We start from the raw sequence: 11916 nt of genomic DNA on the forward strand, positions 1-11916 counted from the left end.
TTTTCCGTCACAAGGCTTCCGGTAGGCCGCGTTGATTGCCCAGAGCATGCCGGGAAATGTAGTTCTGGGACTCCGGACTTCCGGGAGGCCATGTTGAGCGCCCAGAGCATACCGGGAAATGCAGTTCTTGGGGACTAGGGCTGGGGCTAGGGTTAGAGTTTAGGGTGAGGGTTGGGGTTAGGGTTAGGGCTAGTGAATGCTGGTTCTCTGTGTTTGCAGATGACGGTGAGCGTGTTTAAACTAATTCCAGTTGAAGAAGTTTCAGTTACTTGCTTGGTGACATTATCAGTTCAACATTAAAAGCTGCAGCAAAAGCAAAAGGGGAGTTTTGCTTCTAGAAACACCCCAGTTCTCCTGTCTGCACTCTGCATGCTGTTGAGCTAAGCCTTATAAATAAGTAAATAAACCAGAGCTGCTGCTGCTCCTTTTTGCTTTTTTTGTGCTTTCCCCGCATGCGACCTCTGCCGCCCCCTGCTGGTGGAAAACGTGTACTGCAGGCGGCCGGGGGCCGCGCATGCGCGTTGCTTATTACGTCTTTTTTTTTTTTTGATGTGTAATTTCCTACGCTCCTAGATTTTTCTTCATATGTAAATGAAAGGTTCGTGCTAATTCCCGTTGAAAATATTTCATTTACTTTCTTGGTTGTATTGTCCTTTCTATGTTCAAAGCTGAGTCAAAAATACGGTAAATTTTGCTTCTAGAAACACCGCAGTTCTTTTGTCTGCACTCCGCATGCTGTAAACTAGGGATAGGTGACAAATAAATAAAAAAATAAATAAAAGAACACAGCTGCTGCTCCTGCTCTCTTTCTTGTTTTTTGCCCCCTCCTCTTTCCCAGGTGATTGGGTTTGGGTGCTGGGCGGGGCCAAATGTTATACGAGCCCTAGGCATTCTATCAGAGAGCTCCTTCTGCGTGGGCTGCTCTTTGGGGTCGGTGCTTTGTTTATTCTTCTGTTAGCTACATGCAGGGTTCTTTTCGTGGGTCAGAGTCTTGTACGATATTTTAGAGGAAACCAATCTAGTAGTACGTGCATTTATTGCAAGAAGCTCTTTGGAGGTGATTAATTGTTATAGCACTTTTATGGCTAGGATGTCAATGTTATTTTGTGTGTTTGCTTTGTTGTTCTATGTCCCTCATGATTTTTGCAGGGTTATAGGGCAGATGCCACCAGGTCTACCCCTTTTGTTGTTTTTGTTTTGTTTGATTTATTTTTCTTATTTTCTTTTTCGGAAGGGGGTTTGGGATTTGAGCGTCCTATTTTTTGGGGTTTGGGATTTGAGCATCTTAATTTTGTGGGTGTGGGATTTGAGCGTCTTAAGTGTTTGGGTTAGGGCTTTTAGGCATAGGTCTTCAGGGGTTTAGTGTGGTGGATAGTTTGGGTTAGGTCTGTAGGGGTTTCGAGGATTTTTAGGGTTAGGGCTTGCGGCTTCTTTGTGTAAGGGCGGTAAGGGCTAGGGTTCCAGGGAGTGCTGTTAAATGGAGTTCTCGACAACTCGGCCTCTGATTGGCCGTGCCGGCTGTGCAGGGAATGCTGGTAGGTGTAGTTTTCCGTCACAAGGCTTCCGGTAGGCCGCGTTGATTGCCCAGAGCATGCCGGGAAATGTAGTTCTGGGACTCCGGACTTCCGGGAGGCCATGTTGAGCGCCCAGAGCATACCGGGAAATGTAGTTCTGGGACTCCGGACTTCCGGGAGGCCATGTTGGGTGCCCAGAGCATACCGGGAAATGCAGTTCTCGGGGACTAGGGCTGGGGCTAGGGTTAGAGTTTAGGGTGAGGGTTGGGGTTAGGGTTAGGGTTAGGGCTAGTGAATGCTGGTTCTCTGTGTTTGCAGATGACGGTGAGCGTGTTTAAACTAATTCCAGTTGAAGAAGTTTCAGTTACTTGCTTGGTGACGTTAAAAGCAAAAGGGGAGTTTTGCTTCTAGAAACACCACAGGTCTCTTGTCTGCTCTCGGAATGTTTTTGAGATAAACCAGATCTTAAAAAAAAAAAGGAAAAAAAAAACACAGCTGCTTCTTGTGCTCTCTTCCTACTTCCTTGTGCTTTGCCCCTCCCCTTTCCCAGGTGATTGGGTTTGGGTGCTGGGCGGGGCTGAATGCTATATGAGCCCCAGGCATGCTATCAGAGAGCTCCTTCTGCTTGGGCTGCTCTTTGGGGTAAGTGCTTTGGTTTTCCTTCAGTCAGTTGCAGGGTTCTCTAGGCAGACTGGAGCCTATGGATTTCTGGATTTTAAGTGCTTGGAATTCACTCAGTAGCGGGATGTTTAGTAGGGGCTGCTGGCTCACTGTTTTTTTGGGATGGTGGGATGCTCTTCTGTTTTTGAGCTATGTTTTAATCTCTAGATGTATAAACCCACTTGTGTAACTCTCCAGAGGACTAAAACCAGCTTGATTGAATGCTACATATGGCTTGGCAGCGTAGATGCAGCATTACCAAGAGACTGAGCAGAGTTGTATCAGAGTCACCTCTTTCATCTGCAAAGGGTAAGTTTGATTACCCCTGCCGAGGCTTGTGTGTGTGCATGTCTTTTTGGCATTTGTGGAGCTCGGTTGTTTTTCTTTGTGTGTGTGCATGTTCTTTTTTTTTTTTTTTTTTTTTTTGAGGGTCAAACAGTGTGTTTGCTGAGTGTGGTTAGAATGAGGAGGTGGGGAGCTGCTCAGGACTGGAAGGTTTGGTTTCTAGGAGTATGCGGCATCCTTCCTGTGCAATGTGACTAATTGTTGGGCTGGAACGTTCCAGCTTTTGTGTGTCTTAAGCAATGTAGCTTGTGTAGTGTGTGTTGTGTGGCCTGGGCAGAGTTTGCTGTGGTGCAGTGGGCGAAGAATCTCAGTTAGAGCTGGTGAGCAGCTGAAGTACCAGAGCTGGGAAGAGAGAGGTCTTGGAGCAGGTACGCTGTGGCTGTGAGGTGCCTCAGAGTGTGCTTTTCTGTCTTTTGTTTTGTTTTGTTTTGTTTTGTTTTGTTTTGTTGTTTTTTTGCAGGTGCTTTGTGCGGTCGTGGACAGGAAAGGGAAATCCTCGTGTTGCGGAGCAGTGAGGGAAGGTGAGTGTTGTCAGCCTGGTCATCCCTTATCTGAAGCGAAGGGAAGACACTCAGGTGTTTCCCTCAGAGGGTCCGAGGTGAGTCTGTCTGGGATAGAGGAGCAGCGTGGCAGGTGGGCGCTTGCAAGCACAGTGGTTCTTTTGTCCTTTTGTGTTCCCCGGTGGTGTGGATGATGCTGGCCGCTCCTTTCAAGCTTGGACCTAATTTGCAGGTCCAGAGGCAAGTGGAGTGCTGTTTTGAAAGGATAAAAGTAAAGCTGGGGTCGCTTATGTTGTTGAGGGATGGGTGCTACTGCTGGCAGCTGAATGTTTATCTTCTGCCTGTGTTTTTCTTTTGTTCAGGCTGAAATGCAGTGTGCAGTGCAGGATGTGTCAACCAGCTGCCTCTGCAGTGACTCTGGTGCGTGATGAGCAGAGGTAGCTGTTAATTTTGGGGGTGTGGTTGTCACTGAAGTTATTTTCCTACATCCAATAGCGTAAAATTCCAGTTTGCCTTTTAGAGGTGCTATAAGTGGGTAAAGAGAAGAGATGGAAGCATGTGCCACGTGGGGCAGGCAAGCGGCTGAGGTACAGGAGGGGATGAGAGTATGTGATTTTTTTCCTGGGGGTGGAATGGAATTGATTGTTTTGGTGTATAGTCTGTTTTGCTCCTAGATCTTTCATTCATTGTAAATAAAAGTTTGAGCCAGTTCCAGTTAGGAATGTTCTAGTTACGACCCAGCAAGTATTGTCCTTTTAATGTTAAAAAAAAGTGCGGCAAAAGCATGGGTGCAGATCTGTTTCAGGTCTTGTGCATCATATTCGGTTGGAGATCGCGTCTGTTTCCATCCTCACTCTTGCAGAAGTCATCTGGGCCGCATCAGGAGCTCTTGCTTGGGAATTGATTTCCTAAGTGTCTTCTTAGGGGGTTTTCAGTCCCCATCCTTCTGGTCTCTTGTCTTGAAGGCAGGCTTTTTAGGCCTCCGTCATCCCAGTTCTGGCAGTTGCTTCCAGTTGCATGTTGTGACATTTGAGTCTCTCCTGGGGTCTGGTGCAGAGCACCTGTTCTGACGTGCTGTTGCTGTAGGGCTTTCTTTTTGGGGGTCACTTTTTCTTGTGCCTTGTGTTGTGTGTTTTGTTTGTAGTGTTTGTGGCGTGCCTGTGTGTGTGTACGTGTTTGGTCTGGAGCTGTCCTGCCTGGCAGTTAGTGATGACAGGTAACGTGGCAGTGCATGGGTGTACTAATACATTGTCTGGACTGTTTTGGTAAAGATATCCAGTCTGCCTCTGGGCACGTACTGAAGGGCAGCTGGCACAGTCATCTCTGTGGTGTTTGGCAGACTGGAGGGGGGAGAGTTGAGCTGCTTGCGAGCAACTGCTCGCATAGCACTTGAACGGTGTGCTTGAGGAGGTCTGTCAAATCTTGAAAGCTTACAGATATGGGGTTTTGAATTTTTTATTTTTATTTCTTTCCCGTCCCCAGTAGAGCGTAAACCTTTGGAGGAAGCTGTCACAGGAAAGAGCTCCTTCTGGAACTGTTCAGCACTCGGGAGGCAACTGGGTGACTGGCTTGATCTACTTCTGAGGTGCTGAGGCAAGGAGGCTGCTGTTTTGAAACGATAGTATTGTAAATGGGGTCCCTTTTGTGTTGTTGAGGGATGGGTGCTAATGCTGGCAGCTGAATGATTGATTCTCTTGTGCCTGTTTTCATTTGTTAAAGCTGAAACACAGTGTACGACACGGGACTTGACGACCAGAGCTGCTTTTGGCAAGGTGAGTGATGAACAGATATAGAAGGTAATTTAGGGGTGCAGTTGTCACTGCAGTTACTGAACTACACAAAGTACAGTAAAAATCCTGTTTATATTTCAGGGGTGTTGTAGCTGGCCTAAGAGAGCAGATGGAAGCATCTGCCTCGAGGGGAGGGGAGGGCAGGGCACGGAGGTAAGGCAGCAGATGAGAGTAACTGTCCCAGCTGTGCTGTGGCTTTGGATGCTGCTTCAGCCTATGCTTTTCTTTTTGTTTCACATTTGTCTCACACAGGCTGAGTGGGGCCAAGCTGCACTCTGAAGAGCAGCACGAGAAGGGCGGGCTGGTTGTGAGCTGGATCGGAGCAGAACTGCCAAGTAGCACGAGGTGAGTGCGAAGGGTATCCATCTTGCTTTACAGGTGCCATGGCAGGCTCTCTAGAGAAGTGGTTGAGGATTGGAGAAGAGGTTGCAGATGATCAAGGAGCGACACGTGCAGGGATGGCTTGAAAAGGGTATGGCTGCTTTCTCTTCTGTTTATCAGGTGTCCCAGGCAATGTGGGCTGTGGTGTTAGTCTTTAGAATCGGAACAAAGCAGGTGCTGAAATGCTGCGTCTGTTTGTTTTTTTGCGTTGGGGTTGCACCTTGGTGAGTGTAGGGATGGGTTTTAAGTGGGTGCAGCGGAGGGCCTGGCCCCAGTGTCCTGTAGTGTGTTTTGACCCATCAGCATAGCCTTTTGGTTCTCAGGTAGTGTCGCGTTAAAGGGGTGTAGCTGATTAACCGTTACGGGCCCGGTTGGATTCAGAGTACTGAACCAGTCGGACATTCACCAAAACTGGGGGTCCGTTCGGACATTCACCAAAAACGTAATAACCGCCTGGGGGTCCGCTCAGACATTCACCAAAAACGTATTAACCACCTGGGGGTCCGTTCAGACATTCACCAACAATGCATTAACCGTCTGGGGGTCTGGTTAGATTCAGAACACTGAACTATCACGGATAACCACCCTCACCCTAGTTGCATTAATGAGAGCTATCACAATGCAATCAAGTATGGTTTATTACAGCAACAGGTAATCAGGTTCTTTTGGATTGCCGGTGATAGTGACTATCTGCAAAAGCAAGCTAGTATGCATGAAATACACAGGTGTTATAGGTGTTACAGGTGTTATACAGGTGTTACAGGTGCGCAGCCTAGAAATAAACGCGTTAAAAGGATCAAAGACTCTATAGAGATTTATAAGCAAATATTCAGATCTCACCCAAAGGCGTCCCAATGGGGGGGCAAGAGAGGCTCAGCCCGTCGACTGATCCCAGGAGTCAGGAGGTCCTAAGGATGTTGTATGTCCTCGGGATGGTATCTCCCCTGACGATGGTATCTTCCCTAACATCCCCTCTCTCTTGGGCCAATTTATATTATTTTCTATCTTTTAGGTGGAGCTTGAGTGGCTCTAGTCAAGCATATCTTAGTTATGATTGGTGTAAAGTTTTCCCGTCTCCGTTTAAAGTAATAGGCTCCGAGAAATTCAGAGCGCATGCTCAGTGAGGGGTGGTCGCACCTTGGAGGCGGGTAGCTTTTGGGATGGAGGTGTGTTTTGGTATTATAATGATATTATAATGAGCAAAAAGTACACTAGGGTACAGCATTTGTCAAAACATGACAGGTCTTTGGCTTAGGGTGGCAAAAAGTGCAGCTTTGTGCACAAGAACAATCGAGGCCCCACCTGATTACAGAGCCTAGCCGTGGTGTCTCCACTCCACTCTACGCTCCGTGGTGTTCCTTAGAGCTAGCACACCAAGTTTCCCCAGCGCGATAGCATCTAAGGTTGGGAGCCTAGGGAATGCTCAGATAATGCAGTTATGCCCTACCCTGAAAGCCTCTTCAATGCTGTACCTTTTCCTTAAAAGTATGAATGTTAGTTTTATTTTCCTAGTTACTTCAGGCATTTACACCACAGGTAGCTTACTGAAGTAAGTGATTTTTCCTGCAAGTGGAATGGATTTTTTTTTTTTTTTTTTTGGTGTGCAATCAGTTCTGTGTTGCCTTCGGGGGCAGTGGCGACCTGGTTCAGGAACGGCACGGCGACCAACCCCAGGCCGCTCGGTCCATCGGCTCGCAGACACCAATGTGGTGGATGGCAAATGGCATTTATTGTCGAGTCACATGGGCTTATATACCCGAGGCCCATAGCGTCACTTCCGCTTGCTTACATCACAGACCACACGCTACTGTCCATCAAGGGAGGGGCTCCACCTTTCCGTACATTGCGACATCTTCCGGCCGCCAGACCCTAACTACCCACAGTCCTGCTCCTAGATTTTTCTTTTTATGTAAATAAAAGATCGAGCTAATTCCAGATGGAAAAAAAAATCAGTTACTTTCTTGGTCAGTTTGTCCTTTTAATATTCAAAGCTGCAGCAAAAGCATGGGGATTTTTGTTTCTAGAAACACCCTAGCTCTCCTGTCTGCACTCTGCATGCTGTTGAGCTAAGCCATATAAATGAATAAAGAAACCACAGCTACTGCTCCTTTCTGATTTTTTTTTTTTTTTTTTTTTTTGTGCTTTCCCCCTTGCACTTTCCCAGGTGATTGGCTTCAGGTTCCAGGTGGGACCTAGTGGTAACTGAGTTGCAGGTATTCCATGACAGAGCTCATTCTGCCTGGGCTGCTTTTTGGGGTAAGCGCTTTGTTTTTCCTTCAGTCAGTTGCAGGGTTCTTTAGGTGGGTCAGAGTCTATGGACTGATGCGTTTTCCAGTAGAAACCGGTACGCATATCTTTTTGAGTTGGTAACTGGTAGGATCTGTCACTGTAAAGCAATCTAGTAGTAGGTGCCTGTATTGCACGCAGCTCTTCCTCAGGTGAGTAGTTGTTATGGCAGTTTTACGGATGGTATGGTGATGTTACTTTGTGTGTTTGCTTTGTGGTTCTGGGTCCCTTCTGATTTTTGCCGAATTACGGGGCTTTCTGTGAGTCTTTGCCTGTATGTCAAATATTATCAAAGTTACAACCTTGCTGTTAAAGTGATGGAGCAGGGTTTAGTTGAAATGTATCATGGAAGCTCCCTGTGTGAGCATGTGTCTGAAAATGGCAGTAGTGGGCACGTAAGGGGTAGTCTGTTTCAAGTTTAGGGACAGTTTGTTATATTTCTGGAGCTTTTGCCTGTGTGTTTTCTGTCTGTCGAGTCTTTAGACCATAAAGCCTTCTAGGCTTTATGTCCTTGAATTTACGTATTAGAAGTACGTTTATGAGGGGTTGCCAGGTACGTTGTTTTTGGGAAACCGTGGGGTATGGTTCCTTGAGTGCATAAGTGCAGTAGTGCCAAGAGAGTGAGCAGGGCCACCTTCTTCATCTCTGCAGAATAAGTCTGTTCGGGCACACTTCTCAGGTAAATGTACTGAGCAGATGAGGTAAAGGAGCTGGGAACAGAGAGGTATTGCACCGTAGCATGTTGCATCAGTAGTAGTCAGCGTTGCGGAGGAGGTGGGTGTCGGGGCTGGCATGCTTGTGAATTCTGGTTCTCTCTATTTGCAAGTGATGATGAACCTGTTTGACGTAATTCCATTTGAAAAAGTTCCAGTTACTGGCCTGGTCGTGTCGTCCTTTCAATGTTAAAAGCTGCAGCAAAAGCATGGGGATTGTTGCTTCTAGAAACACCACAGGTCACCTGTCTGCTCTCTGCATGTTTTTCAAGTAAAGCAGATCTTAAAAAAAAACAAAAAAAAACAAACCAAAACAAACAAACAAACAAACAAAGAAAATAATAAAAAACAGCTGCTGCTGCTGCTGCTGCTCCTGCTTTCTTTCTACTTCCTTGTGCTTTGCCCCTCCCCTTTTCCAGGTGATTGGGTTTGGGTGCTGGGCGGGGCTGAATGCTATATGAGCCCCAGGCATGCTATCAGAGAGCTCCTTCTGCCTGGGCTGCTCCTTGGGGTAAGTGCTTTGTTTTTCCTTTAGTCAGTTGCAGGGTTCTCTAGGCAGGCTGGAGTTTATAGATTTCTAGAATTTTTAAGTGCTTGGAATTCACTTAGGAGAGGGATGTTTAATAGAGGTTTCTGGCTCACTGTTTTTTGGGATGGTGGGATACTCTTCTGTTTTTGAGCTATATTTTAATCTCTAAATGTATAAACCAGCAGTAGGTAAACATTAGGAGGAACCGGTCAAAGGTAACAGCGCTTTCTGGAACCGTCAAGTTCTTGTTCGGCAACGTAGTGACTGGTTTGATCTACTTCACAGATGGAGAGGCAAGTGGACTGCTCTCTTTGAAATAATAAAATTGAAAACATAAAGTTTGTCAAAGATGGCAGTGCATGTTTGCAGTCTGTTTATTGCTTTTGCCAGTGGTAGATAACATTTATAAGGAATCGGTGAAAGGAAAGAGCGCCTTCTGGAACTGTGAAGCTCTGTGTTGGCAACTCGGTGACTGGCTGGACCTACTGTCCATCTCCAGAGGGAAGCGGACTGCTATTTTGAAATTAAAAAATACTAATAAAAAAAAAAATAAAAATATGGTGCTGCTCTATGGCGCCCGGAGGACTGCCACTCTGCATGGCAGTTAAAAAGAATGTGGTTTGGAGATGGAGAGCCACAGAGATGAAGCAGCTGGGAAGAGAGACACAAGTATTGCAGTAGGTAGGCTGTGGTTATGAGGTGCCTCAGGATGTGCTTTTTTTCTTGTTTCCGCCCTTCCCTCGTGCAGCCTTGGAGAGATGAAGTCCCCATGGTGTGGAGTGGTGCAAAAAGGTAAGAGGGTTGTCGGCCCGGTCAGTTTCCTTCACCAATGCTAAGGCAAGTCTTTGAAGAGAAACAGCCTGGTTGCTTGTGCTGCCCCCTGTTGAACTAAGCCAGACCAAAAACAGGGCTGCTGTTCCTCCTGCTCTCTTTGCCTCTTCTCATCTTGCAGAGGAATGGTCCAGCAATTCGGGTTAATAGGGGACAAGAGAACAAAGGGGTTTCAGAATAACTGCTAACTGTTATGACTATTGCATGGGGCACTATGCAAGTCTCTGACATCCAGCCAAGATGGACAAAGGAGAAGGACAAGGGAAAAGCCTGGGAGGAAGACTATGAGCCTTCAGTACGAGAGACCCGCAGAGGGACCACCAGAGACTGATAACACATGCGCCAGTGGGCGGGTTCGGATTCCAGGAACTAGTTATAATAACCCTGCCTTTTCTAGACGTAGTAATGAATATGTATTAGCCCAGGAGCATAAAACCCAGCCGCCTGCTGTGACTTGTGTGCGTCTCGGTGGAGCAGAGACTCCCGGCGCACCCAGTGCTGTTTGCTTACCTCTATTCATTTAATAAATTGTAAACTTTGATTGTAATCCTATTTGGGACTTAGTCATTTATTACAACAGACAACCTTGTAAAATGCAGACAACCAGAATCCTTACAACAATTAAGTGGAAATCACGGTGTAAGAAACATTACCACCTCAAAGAGTAAAAGCCTCAAAAGAAATGTGACTTGTAACAGGCCAGCAGCTGTGTGTTTTCGGTGAAGCACCAGGTAGAGTATAAACCTGGATTGCACAGTTAATGGGGAAACGGGAGGGTCCTGGTCCTTGGGAGGGAAAAAAAAAAGTATATAAACTGTGTATGGAATCGGTAGGTGCCCTCCTGCTTGCGGGACACCCGCCATTGTAATCTCAAATACAAATGCTACTGTACTGAGATCCTCTCCTGAGCCTATGTTATTTCCCAAAGATTGATTCGCGGTTTTAAGGTTTCAGGGATAGGGCCCTAGGGTTGGGTTTCAGGGTAAGCGTTCTCAGGGTTTATGTTTAGGATTTTAAGGTTTTTAGTTTTAGGGTTGGAGTTTTAACGGTTAGGATTTTAGGGATTTGAGGGTTAGGGTTTTAAGGGTTTCAGGGTTAGCGTGTCAGGGTTTTGGAGTTTTTTGGGTTGTAGTGTTGATAGTTTTTTTAGGGTTAGGTTCTTAGGGTTTTATTTTTGGTCAGTTATTTACGGTTAGGGTTTTAAGATCTTATTATTATTATTTTTTTTTTTTTCAGGTTAGGTTCTCCTGGGTTAGGGTTTTGAGCATCTTAATATTTTGGGTTGGGTTTGGGATTTGAGCGTCTTAATTTTGTGGGCTTGGGCGCTGTGAGCGTCTTAAGTGTTTGGGTTAGGGCTTTTAGGCATAGGTCTTCAGGGGTTTAGTTTGGGTTAGGTCTGTAGGGGTTTCGAGGATTTTTAGGGTTAGGGCTTGCGGCTTCTTTGTGTAAGGGCGGTAAGGGCTAGGGTTCCAGGGAGTGCTGTTAAATGGAGTTCTCGACAACTCGGCCTCTGATTGGCCGTGCCGGCTGTGCAGGGAATGCTGGTAGGTGTAGTTTTCCGTCACAAGGCTTCCGGTAGGCCGCGTTGATTGCCCAGAGCATGCCGGGAAATGTAGTTCTGGGACTCCGGACTTCCGGGAGGCCATGTTGAGCGCCCAGAGCATACCGGGAAATGTAGTTCTGGGACTCCGGACTTCCGGGAGGCCATGTTGGGCGCCCAGAGCATACCGGGAAATGTAGTTCTGGGACTCCGAACTTCCGGGAGGCCATGTTGAGCGCCCAGAGCATACCGGGAAATGCAGTTCTTGGGGACTAGGGCTGGGGCTAGGGTTAGAGTTTAGGGTGAGGGTTGGGGTTAGGGTTAGGGCTAGTGAATGCTGGTTCTCTGTGTTTGCAGATGACGGTGAGCGTGTTTAAACTAATTCCAGTTGAAGAAGTTTCAGTTACTTGCTTGGTGACATTATCAGTTCAACATTAAAAGCTGCAGCAAAAGCAAAAGGGGAGTTTTGCTTCTAGAAACACCCCAGTTCTCCTGTCTGCACTCTGCATGCTGTTGAGCTAAGCCTTATAAATAAGTAAATAAACCAGAGCTGCTGCTGCTCCTTTTTGCTTTTTTTGTGCTTTCCCCGCATGCGACCTCTGCCGCCCCCTGCTGGTGGAAAACGTGTACTGCAGGCGGCCGGGGGCCGCGCATGCGCGTTGCTTATTACGTCTTTTTTTTTTTTTGATGTGTAATTTCCTACGCTCCTAGATTTTTCTTCATATGTAAATGAAAGGTTCGTGCTAATTCCCGTTGAAAATATTTCATTTACTTTCTTGGTTGTATTGTCCTTTCTATGTTCAAAGCTGAGTCAAAAATACGGTAAA

At 46.6% G+C, this 11916-nt stretch overlaps 1 long non-coding RNA gene across 6 annotated transcripts; it reads left to right on the forward strand.

Annotated features, from left to right (window-relative positions):
• The first annotated feature begins 1903 nt into the window (after positions 1 to 1903).
• Positions 1904 to 10141, forward strand: LOC140003305 (uncharacterized). Of its 6 annotated transcripts, XR_011811710.1 has the most exons (6): positions 1904 to 2156; positions 2373 to 2483; positions 2980 to 3040; positions 4502 to 4612; positions 4739 to 4791; positions 5188 to 6798. It is a non-coding gene; the product is annotated as an uncharacterized lncRNA (long non-coding RNA). The 6 variants fall into 6 exon arrangements; XR_011811709.1 differs by lacking the exon at positions 1904 to 2156 and having other exon boundaries at positions 2348 to 2483; XR_011811708.1 differs by lacking the exons at positions 1904 to 2156; positions 2373 to 2483; positions 2980 to 3040 and adding exons at positions 3047 to 3439; positions 7355 to 10141 and having other exon boundaries at positions 5188 to 5281.
• Positions 10142 to 11916: the final 1775 nt, after the last annotated feature.

This window comes from Anas platyrhynchos, chromosome 10 (genome assembly GCF_047663525.1).
Source record: "Anas platyrhynchos isolate ZD024472 breed Pekin duck chromosome 10, IASCAAS_PekinDuck_T2T, whole genome shotgun sequence".
Lineage (NCBI taxonomy): Eukaryota > Metazoa > Chordata > Aves > Anseriformes > Anatidae > Anas > Anas platyrhynchos.